Source organism: Panulirus ornatus, chromosome 64 (assembly GCF_036320965.1).
Source record: "Panulirus ornatus isolate Po-2019 chromosome 64, ASM3632096v1, whole genome shotgun sequence".
Lineage (NCBI taxonomy): Eukaryota > Metazoa > Arthropoda > Malacostraca > Decapoda > Palinuridae > Panulirus > Panulirus ornatus.
In genome coordinates, this window is record NC_092287.1 from 27,588,565 (window position 1) to 27,609,894 (window position 21,330).

Sequence of the window (21,330 nt, forward strand, 5' to 3'; positions counted from 1 at the left end):
TTTGGGTGCGGTGGGCGTGTGTATCTGTGATGGGTGCGGTGGGTGTGTGTATCTGTGATGGGTGCGGCGGGTGTGGTAAGGGTGTGTGGTCAACCTGGGTGTGTGGATCATGTTGGGTGTTACTTGGGTGGAGGAGGGAAGTGTCAAGTGGTTATGGGTGCAGTGCTACATTCTAGGTTTCTAGGTTCGACTGGGTGTACGGATCCAGTCGGATCAGGTAATAGGTTACGTGTGTGTGTGTGTGTGTGTGTGTGTGTGTGTGTGTGTGTGTGTGTGTGATAACCTAGTGTATTGTACGTTCAGAGAGTTCTACACTCGTAAGGCCCCATCTTTTGAAATTTTTCTATCATACAATTTTCAAACCTCTTTTATACATTCACTATCTCATAATTCAGTTGGTTCCATTCATCCATACTTCCTACATTGTATAACAGTATTTCTGTACATCATTTCTAACAATTTTCTTGTTCAATTTTTCATATTGTGGCCTCTGGTTGCTCTAGCCTTCCATCTCTCGAGGAACTGTTCACTGTGCCTCCTTAGGGCAATTCAAAAACTTACTGGTTATGATCAAGTCACTCCGACCCTTTTCTTCTCCATAATGACAAATCTAAGACCCCCCAGCCTCTTCCCATTACCCCACTTTCGTATTTCTGATATCATCCTTGTTGCCTTCCTCTGGACCTTCTCTTTAATTCCTTTGTAATTCTTTAAACGTGAAGACCAACTCTCCCTTTGGCTTAATACAGGACGGAAATTTGAAAGCAATGCAAATATTTTCCAGCAGACAGTGATGTCTCCTTCACTATTCTCAGTGATGTCTCCTTCACTATTCTCAGTGATGTCTCCTTCACTATTCTCAGTGATGTCTCCTTCACTATTCTCCTAATGTGCGACTTTGGCGACAGGATGAGGATGATGTCGCCGCGTCCCAATCTCCTTGCTTCACATTTACTTATATTTACTCAGTTCGAATCTCATTGAGTCATGCACCATACGAACTCTGAAGCTTGCTTTGGTCCCCTTGTAAGTTGATGCAATCCTCTTCACTTTTTTTTTCTTTTACTTTCCTCGTGACCTTAGCACCATCCTCAAATAAATGTAAGTGGGTTTCCAACTTTTCTGACAAGTTATAAACGTTGATCAAGATAAGCAATGGACCCAAAACGGAACCCTGCAGCACGCCTTTGGTGGTCTCAACCCATTTCGAGGAGGCTCCTTTGACATGCGTCCTTTCTTTCCTTCCTCGCCACCGAGGGAATCTTCCTCCTTATATCTGCCAGGAGATCCAGCATCTTTACGTACAATCTTAGTTGGCAAAGCGTCAAATGCTTTCTAGCAGTCCAAATATAGAAAATCCACACAGCATTCTCTTTTTCTTTAAACCGGAGCTCACATTTTCGACGAAACGTAAAAAGTAGGTTACAAATGACCTAAAATCACACTGTCCCTCAGTAACTCCCATAGGTGGTTTCTCCTCAGCAAAAAGTGTGTGTGTGTGTGTGTGTGTGTGTGTGTGTGTGTGTGTGTGTGTGTGTGTGCGTGTGTGTGTGCGTGTGTGTGTGCGTGTGTGTGTGTGTGAAATGGGTTTTATGTTCGTCATTTATATCACACGTGTTTTTTTCTTTGCTAACAGGAAAATCACAGAGTTTGGCATCTTCACCCTATTTCCATTCACATTTCATTACAGCTATAAAAAAATGGTGAAACTGATTTCTATGTGAACTTCCTGAAGAAAAAATATATACTTTTTCACTTAGTAATCATCAGAAAAATGCATCTAGATTGGCACATTATGGGAGACAAGTTTGTAATATCTACCTCAGGATCGTCTCTTAATTCTCTTACATCCCAGCCTCTGTGGTATGGAAACCTCTTCTTTATGAACTGGATTAAAACCCTGACAAGCCGTCCTTGTCCCTTCAGACGAGACTTTCTAAAACACGTCACGAAGTCAATCCTATAAAAATCATTGAATTTGTGTAAAAGGCCATATTGTATAGAGGAATCTATTTTTGCCTGTCCTATACATCACGGACCAAAGAAAAACATATCCTCTGAAACGCCTTACAGAAATGCGAGTCTCATATTGACGTGGGTTTTGCCGGGCATGGTCAACAGACACTCATATCGTACAATCATGAGCAAGTTGTTGTACCTGTCCTGTTGTGGTCTCAAGACGTTTTTAAGGTAGAACATTTAGGAGGAGGAGGAAGAAGAGGAGGAGGAGGAAGAAGAAGAGGAACACCCTGGCCTCTATCTGCTTCGTGACATAGTCCATCGTAGGGCGGAGGCTAAGACAAGACTCTTACAGAAGGCTGAAGTAACCAGAAAACAATATATATGTGGACGTGTGTATGTACATGTGTATGGGGGGGGGGGCCATTTCTTTCGTCTGTTTCCTTGCGCTACCTCGCAAACGCGGGAGACAGCGACAAAGTATATAAAAAAAAAAAAAAAAAAAAAAATTATATATATATATATATATATATATATATATATATATATATATATATATATATATATATATATATATTGCCTTCCTCCTCACTTGAAAAAAAAAAAAAAAAAGAGTGAGAAGCACTAGGGATGTGTAGGATGCCCGGGAAAGCTCCTGCTGACTAACACATCTCAAGGACTTTTCAACGTTCTTTTTTTTTTCTACAAATGGTTGAGGTTGTGAACAGTCCTGAGGAACCGTCACTTATGGCCATGCACCGTGTGGGCGGGATGGGCGCCGTCAACAGTTAATGCACGTAAACCGTGTGTGTGTGTGTGTGTGTGTGTGTGTCCGGGAAACGTTATAATGATATCCCATATTTATGCTGGGGCTGTTGTGAACTGTTCAGTATTTAAGGTTAACGGAAGAGTTGATGCTTGCTCACTGGATTAACCAGATAGCCATGGATGGGTAGCATTATCAAGAAACTGTATGTTCATACACATTATTGTGCAGGACTAATATGCAGTCGGATTTAACGTGTTATCGTTTGGTAAATGGTCGATAAGGCAAACACCCAAACTTTACAAGTTAACATATATATAATTACGTTTTCTTCCCAGAGACCAAAAAGAAATTGAGAAATATGGTTGAAATATTGATTTATTATCATTATGAATATAATCATTATTATCACTATTATTATTATTATCATAAGTAGTAGTAGTAGCACTAGTATCATCATCATAGTCCTGAGAAGAGAGGATTGAACTATGCCATAAGTGTGTACACAAAATGACGACGTAGTAATTCTGATATAGAATAAAACTGGAAAATTGTACAGAAAGGAATGATAAAGAAGAAGAATGCGTGATTGAAAAAAATTACAACAAAAATTGGTTTGTGTGAAACAAGGTGATACTGCATAGGTTTGGTACATCACTAAATCCTAGTTCTTCCTTTTGAGAGAATATCAGACCCAAGACTTATACATTTCGTGTTCATTACAACCAAACCACTTTATATATATATATATATATATATATATATATATATATATATATATATATATATATATATATATATATATATATATATATTATATATCATATATATATATATATATATATTATATATATATATATATATATATATATATATATATAGATAGATAGATAGATAGATAGATATATATGGTGATAAACATATGAACGTGTCAGCTATCATAGGAAAACAGTATCCAGATGTGTTACGACCGTATCACTGAACAAGAGAAACACGGAACACGAGCCATTGAGAAACAGGAAAGGAAGAAAAAACGAAATAAAATGAATGTAGAAACAGATGTTGGACATTATTCAGTCCCGATTATGAAGAAAAACAGGTAAGGAAAGGAATGAAGCCATATGACGTTGGTGAATCAAAAGAACAATCAATAAGAACTGATGAATGAGGCAACAGGACGCTGAAAAAAAAGACCAATGATAAGAACTGATGAAAGTGACAGTAGGAGGTCGATACAAAGAACAAGATAAAGATTGACGATGTATATAGACAAAGAATAAAAATCTTGTGAAGGAAACTATACTATGATGGAACCTTAGAGGCGAAAATAAAGAAGTGTCAGATCAAGAGACGATGGTTGAAGATGGAGCAGATACACTTGATAAGAAGATAAATAATAGGAAGAGGAAAACACGAGACGATATGAAGGTGATTCTCGGCCTTACAATGTTGCTGTCCGAATGAGTTATTGTCAGTCCTGCGAGATATGGAGGGCAGGAGATCCACTCGTTCTCAAGTAATGAATGGGAAAAATGCAAGATTAATCAGTAAAGAATGTGATTTAAAACAGAGAATAAAAAAGTTACGAAAGAAACCACAGTACAGATAAAAGATATATATTCAGTATCACCAAACACCAGTGCAGATGAACTATAATGAAAGTCTATGAAAACAAGGAAAGACAAGAAGACAATCCACCTCATACTGTGTTCGTACATCAGTAAAGAAACAGGGAGTGTGCCTGTGTGTGAAGGGTGAGGTGGATGCTGTGACTGAGCCTTTTGTACAACAGAACAAGGTGAGGACAGGCAACAGGAGATCCATAAAGAACTAGTCTCTTAGTCATGGCAATGATGATATATTGGAGGGCGGCGAGGGAGGCAATGTTGAGAAAGTTACAAGAAGGAGAATATTCAAACACCCTCGAGAATTTATGGATGGGTGTGAATCCGTCTGCAGTAGACCCGTTTTCCACACCGGAGAATAACTGTCGTATTCGTTCTTTTAGTCTATACCAAAAAAGTTTTTTTCTCCGGTTCGTCGTGAATATATCGTGAATATATATAGGAACTCGACTTTTATGACGAGTTTCCTTACGACTCGAGCAAAGTAATGCCAAAGTCTTGCTGTTATGTGTTAACCACGCCTAAAATGGGGGCACTGCTAAGAAAAAAGTATTTTAAAAGAAAAGTTATCAAAAATACCACATACAAAACTTTCTTTAAAAGGAATATTTCCAGGTTCATTTTATAAAAGTTACTAACTTGAAGAAATGATAATGGTATTCGGTACGTGACCACAGAGGTCGACTCTACATGGAATCAAAGGTTATTTACATCGCTGTTATAATCGTTGCACACCATTACGTGAGGTCAGCGGCTCAACTTACACTAATGATGACATTATTCACAATGAATAACATGATGATACGAAATACACAAATACTTGCGACTCGTGGTTAGGTTTTTGTTTTATACAACAAATTCTGTTAAAAGGGGTTAAATGTAGAGGTATATATAATACAAATGCATCAAGAAAAACTGCATTTAAGATGATATACTAAATACTACCATTAAAATAATAAAGATGGGGGAGGGAGATGATATAATAATGCAAGTTTTGTTTAAAGCAAAAAACGATAAGAAAACTAAAACAAAGGTCGGACTCCCAACATGAGCTATTATATTAGCAGATCTATGTTCAGTATTCGGGCGAAGGATGTAACGAAATGATATACGGTGGGAGTAACGATGCAGAGGAGGCAACGCTGCAGATGCTCAGAAAAATATTTAATAAAAAATGAAAAGGAAAATGTTACTTACGGATTCAGTGAAGATATATGAATGGGAGAGACGAGATATGTGACCGATAAACACGCCTGTATATCAACCTCTAACTTTCGCTTTCCGACCAAGTGGGTTATTCTTCCTACTCAACACCATTCCACAAGACCCTTTATCTAAACCTTCCTGGGAGAATCATACCATTAATCTAAACGATTATATAAAACAACACCATTCCACAACACCATTTACTTATGTCTTTCTACGAGCATTATACGATTAATCTAAAGGATTATTCAAAACAGCTTTTATGAGATGAAATGTCTTCTTAATGAATTATTGGACAGGCTTTCAACACAATGACATACATGATAAATAATGCTCCATCGTAGTGACGCCTCCCTGTTCGCCTAGAGCTCAGTAGCAGCGTGCTGATAACTTTACACATATATATATATATATATATATATATATATATATATATATATATATATATATATATATATATATATATATATATATATATATGTGACTGCGTGTACAATATATATATATATATATATATATCTGATGTATCAAATACCAAAACTTTAGACCTTACTTACATTCAGCAGCATGTGAATGAACCTTAAAATCTCCATTATTAATGTATTCAAATCATTTGAATAACATGGAGAGAGAGAGAGAGAGAGAGAGAGAGAGAGACAAGTCCATGTGGACGAAATTGAATTCCAATGTGACAAGTATAAATATTACGCGGAATATTACCGAACGTTCCGTGGAATCAGAATTTGAAAGTTATTTGATTTATAATAAAAGCGAACAGTGAACTGTGGAAAGACTGGTATTAGAAAGGCTGCTGAAGATGATGTTCATGAGAACACAATGCAATGTTCATAAGAACGTTACACTCAGAGCGGGAGGTGAGGAAGGAGGAAAAGTAATTATTCACTGCTGCGAAAAAGTTTCGTACGAATCAGGAGTGTGTGGATATACGTCTACAGTAGAGTGACTGTCCTTTAACTACTATGAATTCTCACTGACGTTTACACAAGTCTGCCTGTAATGTCTGGGGAGAAATGAAACGGGTAATCGCTTGGATCGTTAGATCTGTCTTGAGGTGGGGAATGATACGGTCTCTATCGTAGGTAAGGAACAACAACTGTTGTATAACTGAATGTAAGCACAATACTTTTGTCTTCACTTTATACACTAAACAGATTCGCTAAACAAGACCAACAACCTCCCCATGTGTTCAGCTCCCGGTCATCATTTCTCTTACTGTCATCCAGCCGATACGTCCCTAGCTCGAGGCAATGGTCTCACTGCATCTACCCACCTCCCTCGTGGTCTGGCTACTCTCCCTCGTATCTTCTACTGTCCTATCCTCATCATACTTTGACCTACTACATGCACTTGGATTTCCCAGCTACACACCGGCGGTGGGACAAGTACTCCTTCATGGAAGGTCTTCAACAACCTGCGTTCACTTGACCCGGGCGGGACCACAGGCCAGACAGTCAGCTGATACTGTGTTTCTGTCAAGGGATTCCAGTGTACCCTCTGATTTTTCCTCCCTTACGTGAATATACTCTAGACTTTAGGTTTCCTATTATAGTCCTCACTAAACTTACTTCTAGGCAATCGATCTTCTCCATAACTTTTAGTTCTTCACCATGGAAAGTGACCACACAATCACACTGATCTACTCCTTTACAAGAATTATCACCTTACTTTTATTTGCATTCGTGTAGATTACACAAACATTCACAACATTTATGGCAACAAAGATTGGAAAATGGAGTTCAGTAGCCAGAAACCAGGCGAGTGTGGTCAAAAGGTTCACAATGAAGGAGAAGGAACACGTTTACTTCCAGCCTCAGATACAGAGGAAAGGTAAAGAGGGAAGGGGAGAATGGCGTGATCAAGAATGTCAAAAATCATGAAGCTTAGATATATAGATACAGACGAATCTCCAACAAGGCAAGATATGAGAACAAGGAGCGAGTATATGGCTCGGAAAGATACTAAGATTAAAGAGACTTTAAAAACAATAGGATACAGAGGGAAGGACTGTATGATGCGAGAAACTGAATAACAAGTTCAAAAGTGACTTCACAGTGGAAGACACTGTAGCTCAAGCACTAGTGAGACGGAATGAGGAGGTGGTTCCAGACAGCACTGGAAAAGACACACTGAGAATATTGATAGGTCTAAACCCATAAGAGGCTCACAGTCCTGATGAACTTTTACCATATGTACTGAATGTGTGTGTGTGTGTGTGTGTGTGTGTGTGTGTGTGTGTGTGTGTGTGTAGATACATTAGGCAAAACTCAGAAAATACTGTTCTAGATGTCACGGGAGAAAGGAAAAAGTTCCAAGGCAAAGGAAGAGGACAAATGTCAAACCTTTCTATTACAAAAAGAAACCAGCAGGGGGCAGTGAAGTGTAGTCTGTAAGGTTTAGGAAATGATAACCAGAAAACAAATGAATGACTTACTAATACAAAGAAGACTTTGCGTAGGTGAGAGATGGCATGGCTTTTAGAAAACAAGGCCATGCATAATGAATTGTATAAATTTCTACAAGAGAGTTTTGTACAAGATAAAGGGGAAAGCTGGGTGGACAGTCTGTATCTGGTCAGCTGGAAAGCTTTTGACACTGTGCTACTTGGGAGGCTTGTTTATATGCTGTATCACCACGCGGATATACGAGGCAGATTCACAAGGACACATTATCTAATTAATATCTTCGTCCCCCCACCCTCTCTCTCTCTCTCTCTCTCTCTCTCTCTCTCTAAACATATGTGTATATATATATATATATATATATATATATATATATATATATATATATATATATATATATATATATATGTATGTATGTATGTGTGTGTGTGTGTGTGTGTGTGCGTGTTTTGTCAGTTCAGAGTCCATAAAGACACGGTTGTATCAACACTCAGCAAGTTAGAGATTTCACCAAAATTATTAGCTGATCCTTGGTCCGCTCATCTCATCAGGGTTTAAAAGAAAAAAAAAAAAAAGCTGACCGTCTCCGTACTGGTTAACAAGCAGTTATCGAGCGTGGATGACGTGGACGTGGTTGGTGGTTAGTGGCGGCGGGTTCCGCTCTCTGGGACCACACTGGCTGCGGTACAGGACGGACCTGCAGCAGACTGGACGTGGTGGAGGTGATTGGCTTGCCTGCATATTTGTGATCGGCTATAAGGTGTTTTACGAGCGTTTTACGACCCCACTTCCTGCTCTGAGGTAAACATCTATGCTTGGGCAATACGAACGAGTGCTTGCACACAAACACACACACACACACACACACATTCTAAATCATAAGTCAAATTTTGAGGTACGTGTGAATACGTAAATGGCTTCTTGTGTGTGTGTGTGTGTGTGTGTGTGTGTGTGTGTGTGTGTGTGTGTGTGTGTGTGTGTGTTGGAAAGTACTTTTAAGAGCAGGTCAGTCACACGAGTGGAAAGTACATATAAAATTAAGTGATAAGAGAATGAGTCGTGTGGTGATACTTGTGAGCAGTAAAGATAAAAAAAAAATAATGACTGGGGAACGTTCCGCATGAAATGGTCTGCATCACACGGTAAAACGGACCGAGATGGTCTGATTGCGTGGGTGTGGTCTGTGTAGGGATGTGAGGCTGGGTCTGTTAAGCTCAAGGGCCGCGATGTGCTTAAGGTGGGGTTGGCGAAGTCTCTGCAGGTTGTGACAACGATATGCAGGAGAAAAGAAAAAAATAGTGTGGGTATCGAGTGTGTTCGTGTGGTACGTCGTGGGTGTGGGTGTGGGACGTCGTGGGTGTGGGACGTCGTGGATGTGGGTTCTAATTATTGTGGGTATTGTCATTAAGAGTGTGTGCCTCGGTTGTAAATTGTGTGTCAACAAGGGTTTTTTGAAGCGGTATGAGTGTTCTGCTGCTAAATATGGTCGTATTGACTGAGTGTAATCGAAAAGGAGATTAACGTACACTCAATCGCTTTTACTCTTGCAAAATCTATTAGAACATAAGCACAATTATAAGCTTCAATCTAACAGGTACACATCACTTTATCATCATCTTCATGTAATTTCCTTTCCCATAATGCAGCAGATAACCATAACCGTTCCCCAGTTGTCACTCAAGTGTTATCCTGTATGTCACTTGCTTTTCCTCCCTGTATATATACCTCGTCACTTCACCGAGCATGTTCTTCATCAAGTCCGTTTACTGATATTGCTGGTTGATGGCAGACAGTGAAGCTTTCCTTTCTTCCATGAGAACCAGTAAATCTTCTAAGTATTCCTTTCAAAATGTACATTGTGTGTATCATCTAAGTTTACTATCAGCATATCTGTAGTCGCCATCTTCAATATACCCGCATCATCCCATCTCTGCACTATGTTCCTCCCATATCCCACCTTTATGCATTTTTCTTACATAACTCTGTGCTAAATCCGGTTATATCTTTGCCCGATGCATTTGTCTCCGTCAATTATCCCTTCCCTTTAAAAGATCGTCTGACACATCCTTGTGTCGTTATCTAGTTTAGCTCTCTATCCTCGCCCTTCCCTACTATCCTTCTAAACTCCCCTCCTTTATATACACAATAATTCCACAACTTTTCCTAACATCTCGACACCAACCCATTTTCTACACTATGTTACCGAGTTTAATACCCACCTCATTCCTCCTGATGCTAGTTATATATATATATATATATATATATATATATATATATATATATATATATATATATATATATATATATATAAGGTTACTCTAATTCCAAATTCACTGAAAGTAAAGTAAGCGAAAAGGGGTCCTAAAAGTGTGAAACTCTCTCACCATTCTATATAAATGTCATTAAACACACACACACACACACACACACACACACACACACACACACACACACACACACACACATACACACAGATCTCGTAATCCAAATTAATATTACCTCTGCTTCACTTCATGTTATAGTAATACATTCTGGACGAGTTTAAACCTCGTGAATCATACAACACAATAAGTGATTCATCTTGATATCATAATCACAACAGAGCAGAACACGCGCACACACACGGTAATTACCCATACACTTGACACAATATATTCATTCTTCTCTGAAGTGAATACAGTCATCAAACATACCGAGACAGATATGAACACACTCGTAAATATATCTAAGACAAACTTCCGTGGTGTAGTGGTTAGCGCTGCCGTGTTTTATGCGGGTCTTGGTTCGAATCCAGGACAGAGGATTCTGCTGACACTCAGCCCAGGTGTTCATCCTCCCCTCGGGACCGGTAAATGAAAATCTGATTGGGATATACTGTCCATCCATGTTGACCATTAAATATAGCACGTAAGAGAAAAAATATTAAGCCACATAATAACACACGTATCCATCCCCTACCACTTAGAAACTTCTTCAAACACTTACCAGGGCAAAGACACACATCTTCACATATATGGAATCACGTTAGCACAAAATACAAAAAAAATAAAATCCAAACAATGACATCAAAGCTCAGTTCAAGTAAACAACAACACTACAATTGTGGAGGCATTTTCAGATATACTGGAACCCACTGAAATACACACACGAATGCATCCATACACATACATATCCTAACAAACCTCCAAACACAGACCCCAGAGCGGTACATACCAAATTCCTGACATAAACCCAGAAAGGTTATACTCAAATTTTTTTTTTATGTTGAAAGCTTTAGTCACGTGTAGTAGTCCACATGAAGGCCGAGCCTTAATTGAAATGGAGAGAAAATGATGAAGGGAAAAAGAAAAGACAAGGGAAAGTATTCATGAATTTTTGAGAAAGTAAAAAAAACTGTCGTTTGAAATGTGCGGCAGGTCATAGTTATTGGGAAAGACATGAGAAGGTAGAGAGTTCCAAAGCTTCGAGATGCCAGGAAAGAAATAGTTATCAAAACGGCCCACCCTTGAGTTGCCGATGACCACAGTGTAATCATGTGACGCAGCAGTCTGCTAGGTATAACGTGGTCTAGCTAGTGGTGTGGGCACACAAGCAGCCAGTTCTCGGGTGCAAAAACCAAAGTAATACCTACTGAAAAGGGAAAGTGAACCAACATTACGGCGTGGGGTAAGAGGGTCAAGTTTGGAAGTTAGCTTGGGATAGTTTATGAGGCGAACAATGTACCCAAAGAGTTACATTCAGACTTCCACAAATAAACCCCAGAGTAGAACACTTACGGCAGTATAAGTCAAACTTACAGACCCAGATCCAAATGGGGTACATTTCAGCTTCCAAACATGGACCCAAAACGACACAATCAAACTTCTAAATAGATCCAAAGGAGGTAAACTCGCACTTCCAAACCCAAACCTCAAAACATTAACGCAAAGGGGTACAATTGAACTTCCAAGCACAGACCTAAAAGGGGTACACTGAAGAACGCGCGCGCGCGCACACACACACACACACACATACCTGATCGTGTATTAAAATACAACCTGAAAACCCTCTTGAGCCAAAGCCTGTACGCCGGACCATCTTAAAGAAAACGTATATTTTATGGGGCGAAGCGTGAGGCAACGGAGATCAAAGGCGTCTTTACCTCTCGTTCACTCGTGCAGGACCAATTTTAATTTTTTACCCCCTGCGGAGGATTTCCAGAGGAAATTGGAGGGGGGTGAGTCGGAGGGGAAATATTAGATTAAGCCACTAACCTCCTCCTCCTCCTCCTGCACATCTTTCCGTTGCTTCATTTGTTCCACGTTCTCCGCTCGCTCACGTCGTTGTCGAGTTCCATTCCTTTTCTGTACAGTGTCCTCTCTCTTGACCGAGTCCCGTTTTCTATTCTCTCTAGAATTTCTGATTCCCTTCCCTGCATAGTAATACTCCTTCCTTCACACTGATCCCCTTCCCTGAACTCCCTCCCTTTACTGTCACTCCCTCTCTTTTCCCTCCCTTATCTGTGGTTCCCATCACTTCCTCAAGTCTCTCTTCCTTCCCTTTCGAAGGATCCCCCCCCCCCCACCATCGAGACCCCTCCTCACCCCTCTATAGTATCCTTTCTACTGAGTTACAGTTCCTCTCCTTTTCCTCGGTGTCTCTCCCTGTCCTCAAATCCTACCCGTTCCCTTCAATCATCATCTTCCCCCAGTCCCATTCCCCGCGTCTCATTGCTCCAAATTACAACAAAGGTAGAAAAAAAGGAGAAAATTAGACTCTAGTCATGTCTGGTCTTCCCGTGTTCTTGATGCACGTCCGGAGGTGTGTGTGTGTGTGTGTGTGTGTGTGTGTGTGTGTGTGTGTGTGTTTGGGGAACACCTCATACCTGACTTGCAGTTTCGGGACCCTCATGTTGGACATCTTGCCATGGTCGGCCCCGAAACGTGAGGTCCGCAATACCCCCCCTTCCTCCCTCCCAAGCCTCCCAACTATCTCTCATCTATAATATAATTTATAGACTATTTTTCTATTCAGTCGAGGAGCTGCCTTGCTATATTTACGGCAAGTGGAGCCATTGAGACAAGAGAGTCATTTGAATATTTCGCACTGGGAGAGCACGAGGCAAGCCTGATTCCTTTAACCGAGACGGGAACTAGTGTAAAAATCCACCTGCCTGCTTCTTAAACAAATGGCGGGGCCCGTCTTTTTATGGCTCCCACATCGAGTTCTCTCTCTCTCTCTCTCTCTCTCTCTCTCTCTCTCTCTCTCTCTCTCTCTCTCTCTTGGTGGAAAAGAAAATTAGAAATCTGTTCCTCATGTCGAGAGTATAATTTCAGCGAGAGCGTGGAGCGAACTCGGACACTCGAGGTATTGTCATGTGTGACTCAGCTCGCCTCCATCAGAATGGCACCCACCCAAACCGGAAGCAGGAGGCGCTGGCCATTCTTCATCAGCGGCTTCAAGATAAGGCTAAACCTTCCCCGAGGGACCCAGAGGCCGAGCAACGTAGTCAGAGGAGGAGGAGGAGGAGGAGGAGGATGGTCAAGACATACCCGAACACCTGGGGACGACGACGTGTGGGAAGCTGCTCATGGACAATAATCCCTCCAGACCTGCGCTACACTCGGTGCCAATAATTATTCTAGAATCTTCACAAACGTCAGTGTTATCTGTTGTTGGCTGGGAGGTGGTCGCATTGCTCCTGCTTCCGTTTATCTTGGCTTTTGATGCCAGTGATAGTCAGTTTTTGCCTTTTATTTTTTCTTTCAATAGCGGTGATTCAGTTCATATCATCTTACAAATTGCTATTCTCTGCCAAGAAGAATCGGAGATAAGACCGAATATTTTAGTTGTAAATCGCTGGTTTGTGTCTTAATGTTGTGATGTACCGGTGATTCTTCTCTGTTGTGTCATTATTTGTAATACTACAAGATATATGAACGAAAATAATCAAGTATATGATAATGTGAGAGAGAGAGAGACTGGTAACATACATTACATTGATTACCTTTTGACTCTAATATTCGTAAGGATTTTCTATATGTTACGCTCACGCAACTACTCGATTAAGATGTTACATTAATTCATCTACTCAAATAAATATTTCCAGTTTCCTAAGATCCTCACTAAACGCTATGAAGGGAATGATGGGTTTCAACAACAGTTTCTCAACAAAGCTTACGTTTTAAACTCATTTTCGAAACAAATTCAAATTTAACATAAATTGATCGAACACCATAAGTCCGAGAAGATCAACGATCAAACATAATTCTCAAGCGAAAGTACGTAAACTTTTGAGAAATACTTAGCAAAAAGGCAATCTGGTTAGGTTGTGCACTCAGCTTCCAAGTGTGTATCATCTCACGATTCACCAAGTTCACTTATATTCTTTACTACAGTCTGGACGTTAGTACTTAACATGGATTAATATTGACTTGATAAGGCAGTGTGCACTGAAGCAAATCGTGATGGCCGATGATGGCCGGAATATACGTAATCGAAATCATCTGACACGAAATGAAAAAAAAAAAATAGTTATGAGCAAAATACTTCCATCTCCCGCGTTAGCGAGGTAGCGTTAAGAACAGAGGCCTGAGCCTTTGAGGGAAATCTCACTTGGCCCCCTTTTCTGTTCCTTCTTTTGGAACATTAAAAAAACGACAGGGGAGGATTCCAGCCCCCCGCTCCCTCCCCTTTTAGTCGCCTTCAACGACACGCTGGGAATACTTGGGAAGTATTCCTTCTCCTCTATCCCTAGGGATATATATATATATATATATATATATATATATATATATATATATATATATATATATATATATATTTTATTTTGCTTTGTCGCTTTCTCCCGCGTTAGCGAGGTAGCGCAAGGAAACAGACGAAAGAGTGGCCCAACCCACCCACATACACATGTATATACATACACGTCCACACACGCAAATATACATACCTATACATCTCAACGTATACATATATATATACACACACAGACATATACATATATACACATGTACATAATTCATACTGTCTGCCTTTATTCATTCCCATCGCCACCCCGCCACACATGAAATAACAACCCCCTCCCCCCGCATGTGCGCGAGGTAGCGCTAGGAAAAGACAACAAAGGCCACATTCTTCACACTCAGTCTCTAGCTGTCATGTATAATGCACCGAAATCACAGCTCCCTTTCCACATCCAGACCCCACAGAACTTTCCGTACAACTTCTCCAGAATCGACGTGTTAGCACAAGCAGAGGCCATATGATGATACTACTGAGGGAAACGTGCTATAAAGGAAGTACAGAATTATTTTTATATAATACTAATAATCATAATATTAATACTACTACTACTAATAATAATAATAATCATAATATTAATATTACTACTACTACTACTAATAATAATAATAATAATATTAATATTACTACTACTACTAATAATAATAATCATAATATTAATATTACTGCTACTACTACCACTACAACTACTAATGATTATAATAATAATAATAAGTGAATAAACTGTGTGAGAACGTGACCACTGTAGACAGCATACAGAAGTTATAAATATTGTATATGTTGCATGACAGTTAAGAGATGGGGTCCATGAATGTAGCCCTCCCGCCCCCTCCACTAGAAATGGGCAATTACACACACGCAAATCCAAACATATGCAAACACGCGTTCTCTCTCTCTCTCTCTCTCTCTCTCTCTCTCTATATATATATATATATATATATATATATATATATATATATATATATATATATATATATCGATCTTTCTGTGTCTGTGTATACTCTGTCTACCGTATTTACGTCTCTATATACTTCTCCAACAATCTGTCTATGTACCATCAATATGTCTTTCTGTCAACCTGTCCATCTAACCTATCTATCCACTGATGTTTCTTCTTCTTGTTTCCTTGTGTCTCAGTCACTTATTCATTCTCTGATTTACTTTCACTATTCACTCAAATAATCATTCATGCTCACTCACTCTGAATCTCACTTACCCAGTGAGAGAGAGAGAGAGAGAGAGAGAGAGAGAGAGAGAGAGAGAGAGAGAGAGAGAGAGAGAGAGAGAGAGAAGCCAATACTTCCTCTGCTGGCTTTCTCAAACTTCAACAATGATTCATATATATATATATATATATATATATATATATATATATATATATATATATATATATATATATATATATATATCACTTTCAGAAGCGACAAGGAGACTGGAGACCCACTTTCCCAACGAAGAGAAAAAAAGGTAGAAAAATATTGAAGTTTCTCAATACTGCTGCGTCATCTTTTGGGAGTTAATGATTTTTCAATCATTATTGTTATTATTGTCATTTCTTTCTTCCTTCTCTCTCTTTTTTCTTCGTTTCCACTCAAGTGTGGGATCTGGGAAATAGGAGAGCAAGATTTGACGAGACATAGTGTGTTCAGTTTCATCAGCTTTGAAGATTCGACTCTCTCTCTCTCTCTCTCTCTCTCTCTCTCTCACTCACACTCTCTCACACACACACACACACACACACACACGTGTCACACACTACTGGATCACCAACAAACAGCGAACACCAGAACTCTGGGTTTTCAACTGTGGATTGTCATAAAATGTTCGTCACAGATTCACTCTTCGAGGTCGTGGCGTATCATAACGGTCAATCTTCGTATAACTGAGCTCCACACATAGTGTGTGGCAAGCAACAACCAGGAGTCGTGAACAGTCTATAATACTAGAAGGCTTCCTTCAGTTAAGAGTGTGAGAAAAGCTGGAGGGGATATTGACGCCAATATTACAATATTACTTCACCAATGGTCACCCACACTGTATACATGATCTAGATTATAATATTTCTGGATATACAGCAAGTATATATATATATATATATATATATATATATATATATATATATATATATGTGGGAGCGGGGGCTGGAAATCCTCTCCTCTCATTTTTAATTTTCCAAAAGAAGGAACAGAGAAGTGGTCCAAGTAAAGATTTTCCTCAAAGGCTCAGTCTTCTGTTCTTAACGCTACCTCGGTAACGCGGGAAAAGGCGAATAGTATAAATGAATGAAAATGAATATACATATATATATATATATATATATATATATATATATATATATATATATATATATATATATGTATATATATATATATATATATATATATATATATATATATATATATATATATATATATATATATATATATACGTTATGTGCGTATGTGTGTCTATATATGTAAGAGACTAGGTGGATCTGCGTCTACTTCCTGGCGCTTCCTTGCTGACGTGAGAAACGACGATCAAGTATAATCAATAATCGTGAATATACAAAATATTCTTACATACGTCAAGTTAAATGCATGACTACTCTCTCGCTTTCAAATAGAATATACGAAGTATGCGATTCATTATTATTCATGTCAATGGACACAAAATATAATAATATTTTATGGTCTCATCATATTATATTTCTCATCACGAATGTTACGTTAAGTGACTTTATATTACGGTGATTTCACTGGATCTGGATTTCTCTTTTCATTTACAACTTAAATAACTACAGAATCAGCAGCGACAGAGGTCTGTTAAACTTAATCATGCAAACACTTTTATATATTCTTGTATTCTTTCCTCTCCCACACACATAATACTCATCCAATCATCACAAACTGCTGTATCAGTAATGATATCATTAATATCTTTTCATCTATTTAGAGATATTCTTAAGCCACTGGTTACTTTCTTTTCTTAATGACGCTTAGATCTTAATCTTTTTTCCACAATCTTCTCACTGTGTAATGGCTGTGAGAAATAGAAGTTTCGAGTCTACATTGGTATTAACGGGAAGAATTAGAAATCTGAACCAAACAAATTTCTTAAACAGTTCTTTAAGGAAATGTATCTATTTTTGATTAATACGTTGATACCATCTTAACATCATGTAGAAATGTAAAATTTAATTACCAACGTGTGGATATGCTACGTCAACAATAGTCAACGGTAGACTCATCTCTAATATCCATATAATTAGATATAATAGTGATACAGAATTAAAAGATCATTAACTTTCGCATAATAGTCTCATTACTGATGTTATATGAAGTGTTCACCGGCATTCTTAATGTATATACATAATTTTTACATTTCTTCATTCTGCTCCTTCTTTCTCCTTTTAGCAGAAGAGGATAGAAGAGAGATAGAGAGATAGAGAGATAGATAGATAGATAGAGAGAGAGAGAGAGAGAGAGAGAGAGAGAGAGAGAGAGAGAGAGAGAGAGAGAGAGAGAGAGAGTGGCAAGAGGTCAAAGAAATATGATAGAAAGGAAAACAAATCAAGAGAAAGGAAAAGGTGAGCGAAGCAAAGGTGAAGCTGCACAGTTGGACCAATAATGTTGTGACTGTTATATACCTAGCTGTTATATACCCAGCTGAGTGAGAGAACTTAACATTACTAATGTACAACAGAAAACTTTCTTCCTGAAATCTACACCTCAATAATGTTCATTCAAAGGTAAGTGTATCATCTCAATATTCATACACGCACCAATACTACCTTATCCTTTGACTGTCTTTTGACCTTCTGGATGAAGACCAGAGCATCTAGGTAGTGAGGTCCTTGACACAGTCCTTACTATTGTAAACTTGGAATGAACATATATATATATATATATATATATATATATATATATATATATATATATATATATATATATATACCAGAGAAGACCAGAGCATCTAGGTAGTGAGGTCCTTGACACAGTCCTTACTATTGTAAACTTGGAATGAACATATATATATATATATATATATATATATATATATATATACATAGAAAGCAACACATGCAACATGAGCACCATCTTGCCAGCTCCCTCAGTGCTGACGCAAGACCGTGTGACCACACACGTCGAGCCCTCCAGCAGCCCCCCCCCCCCCCATGCGCACTTAAGACTCGGCACAAACCAAAACAACTAATGAAATGCACAATGACCCTCCACGTTGCCAGGCAGATCCATAATTATCGTTCTTGCCTTGACTGCCAACAAGGGCTCATGGTATGTGGCATTTAAGCGAACGGTTTGAAGGGGAAGCCTTTGACCAGGAAATATTATATATATATATATATATATATATATATATATATATTATATATATATATATATATATATATATATATATATATATATATATATATATATATATATATATATATATATATATATATATCCTTTTGCACACGATAATTCACTCTTCTGAGGTACCTGAAATACGTATATGTTCAAGACACGTTCATACATTAGGAAAAAAAAGTATTGAGAGTCGAGCAGGATCGTCGGTGTTGATGCACCAGCTTCTGTGAACTGTATCAACACCAACTTTAAGATCTGCTGCAGCGTGGTCTATCCTCCTATCGCTAACGAGCAATCTATCCATGAATGAAGATGACGGCAAACCACCTGTACAAGATGTACCTGATTCACTGGTAACATCGTCATCGCCTCATTCACGGTAGTGGTGCAGCGTAACCCCACAAGCTATCACGAACATACATACATACCGGTAACAAAGAACGCACTCCCTTAACTGTCAGTAATGCCGTCCATGCATCGTTAATCAACGTAGACTAACAAAGTCAAATATGAATAACATGACATGATATTCCATGAATGTCATTAGCAACTTAAGAATTCTTCATATTTCTTTATCAATATCAGTAATTATCATATCTTAGTAATGTTCAGTGTAATACACGATTACACACACGTTTCTACACGAAAGTTCTACATTCCCGTTGCTATTGGCTCGATCTGTCTGTACTGCTTCAGGACTTATTCTATATACAATAGTGGCAGCTGCAGCCAGCGTGATGGATCAAGACATTTCTAAAACAACGCTTTTAAGAAACATGACAAGATCGCGTCCTAACGATACTATGGTGGAGGAAAGATACAGATTGCGTCACACTTCCTGCAAACATCATCTGTGACTCTTTCAAAAATTATTTACCAACACATTTCTCTTAAAAATGTTTCAGATGTGTGGAAACGTTAGAGCATCAGAATGAATGATGTTCGTCAACAAACGTCATAACTACTCAGTCTTACCTTACTACCAAGACATCGATCGAAATAGCTACATAAACAGAAGGTCTCTGCTGACCAACATATCTCATCCGATGTGTCACTTCCTTGTACAACACTGCAGGAGAAACCCTGGAACACAAGAACACACAACCACAAACCAATCACTCTTTCCAAGACGGTTCAGAGAGCCTGCAAATCTCCTTGTCAGCCCACCCGGATGTATAGGTTGCTTTTACAGTTTGGTCTAATTATAGTAATAGTGTACACTTAACAAGGCGATCCCGAACCTTGACCTGGCTCTAGGGGTTTTGCTCAAGAAGCCTCCCTCCGCCCCCTTGCTGCAAGCGAGTGTTTGAGTAGCGGTACAGCGTTAACTGCCTGCAAGCACTTAAGGGTCAGCTACAGGAGGGTTCTGGGGAGGGTATTAGAGACGGGTGTGGCAACTCCTAACCCCGTGTTCCATGCATATTTAGACAAGCATTTCGCATCCTGAAAGAAGGTTTGTAGTGGAAGACGATGTTGCATGGAACGCTCCCGGGGGGGGCGGGGACCCTGCTTATGGTGGGTAGTAACCCTTCAACTCGAGACCATCATCCATCATAACCAAACATCATACTTCAACTCAAGACCATCATCCATCATACTTCATCCTCCCGTCATTCATGCTTTATATTCATCGACCGGACGTCTCCTTCTCTACACCCTCCGTCTTAACCCTCCTCCTCCTCCTCCTCCTCCTCGCATCATCCATCCTCAGCCACTCCATCTCGACTGGATGGTCTGCGTCTCTGAAGTGAGCAACAAACTCAAGTTGAAGCATCGTGATCTAACACGAACTATTCCATGACCGCTATAAGCTACAAGACTACCACGACTCACAACACGAACACAACCCACAACACCAACTTTCAACACCACCATAACCCACACCACCACTAAAAGCAACTATAACCCACATCATCACAACCTATAACTCAACTACAACTCACAACGACATCAGAATCCATACCAACTCCATAACCCACAGCACAACTACATCCCACACCACTACAACCCATCGTAATAAAACCCTGCACATGAGAACAAGTCAATATAACCCAGTCGTATACTGGTCCACCTCAGCACAACACAGTGCTGGTGGCATCAATAGTAACCAGGTGTCTGTCAATAACTTATGACTGGATCAACAAAGAGCAATATAGTATAAGACCGAGACAATATAACAAAAATGGCTCCTTGCAGGTGGTGCTTGTATAGTGGAGACCAACACA

The 21,330-nt window shown here is 39.2% G+C and overlaps 1 protein-coding gene across 2 annotated transcripts in view; it reads right to left on the bottom strand.

Moving 5' to 3' along the window:
- Nucleotides 1-21,330, bottom strand: part of raw (NDT-like domain-containg protein raw) — a 923,024-nt gene that overhangs the window by 871,016 nt on the left and 30,678 nt on the right. The gene's annotated exons all lie outside the window — the stretch shown is intronic.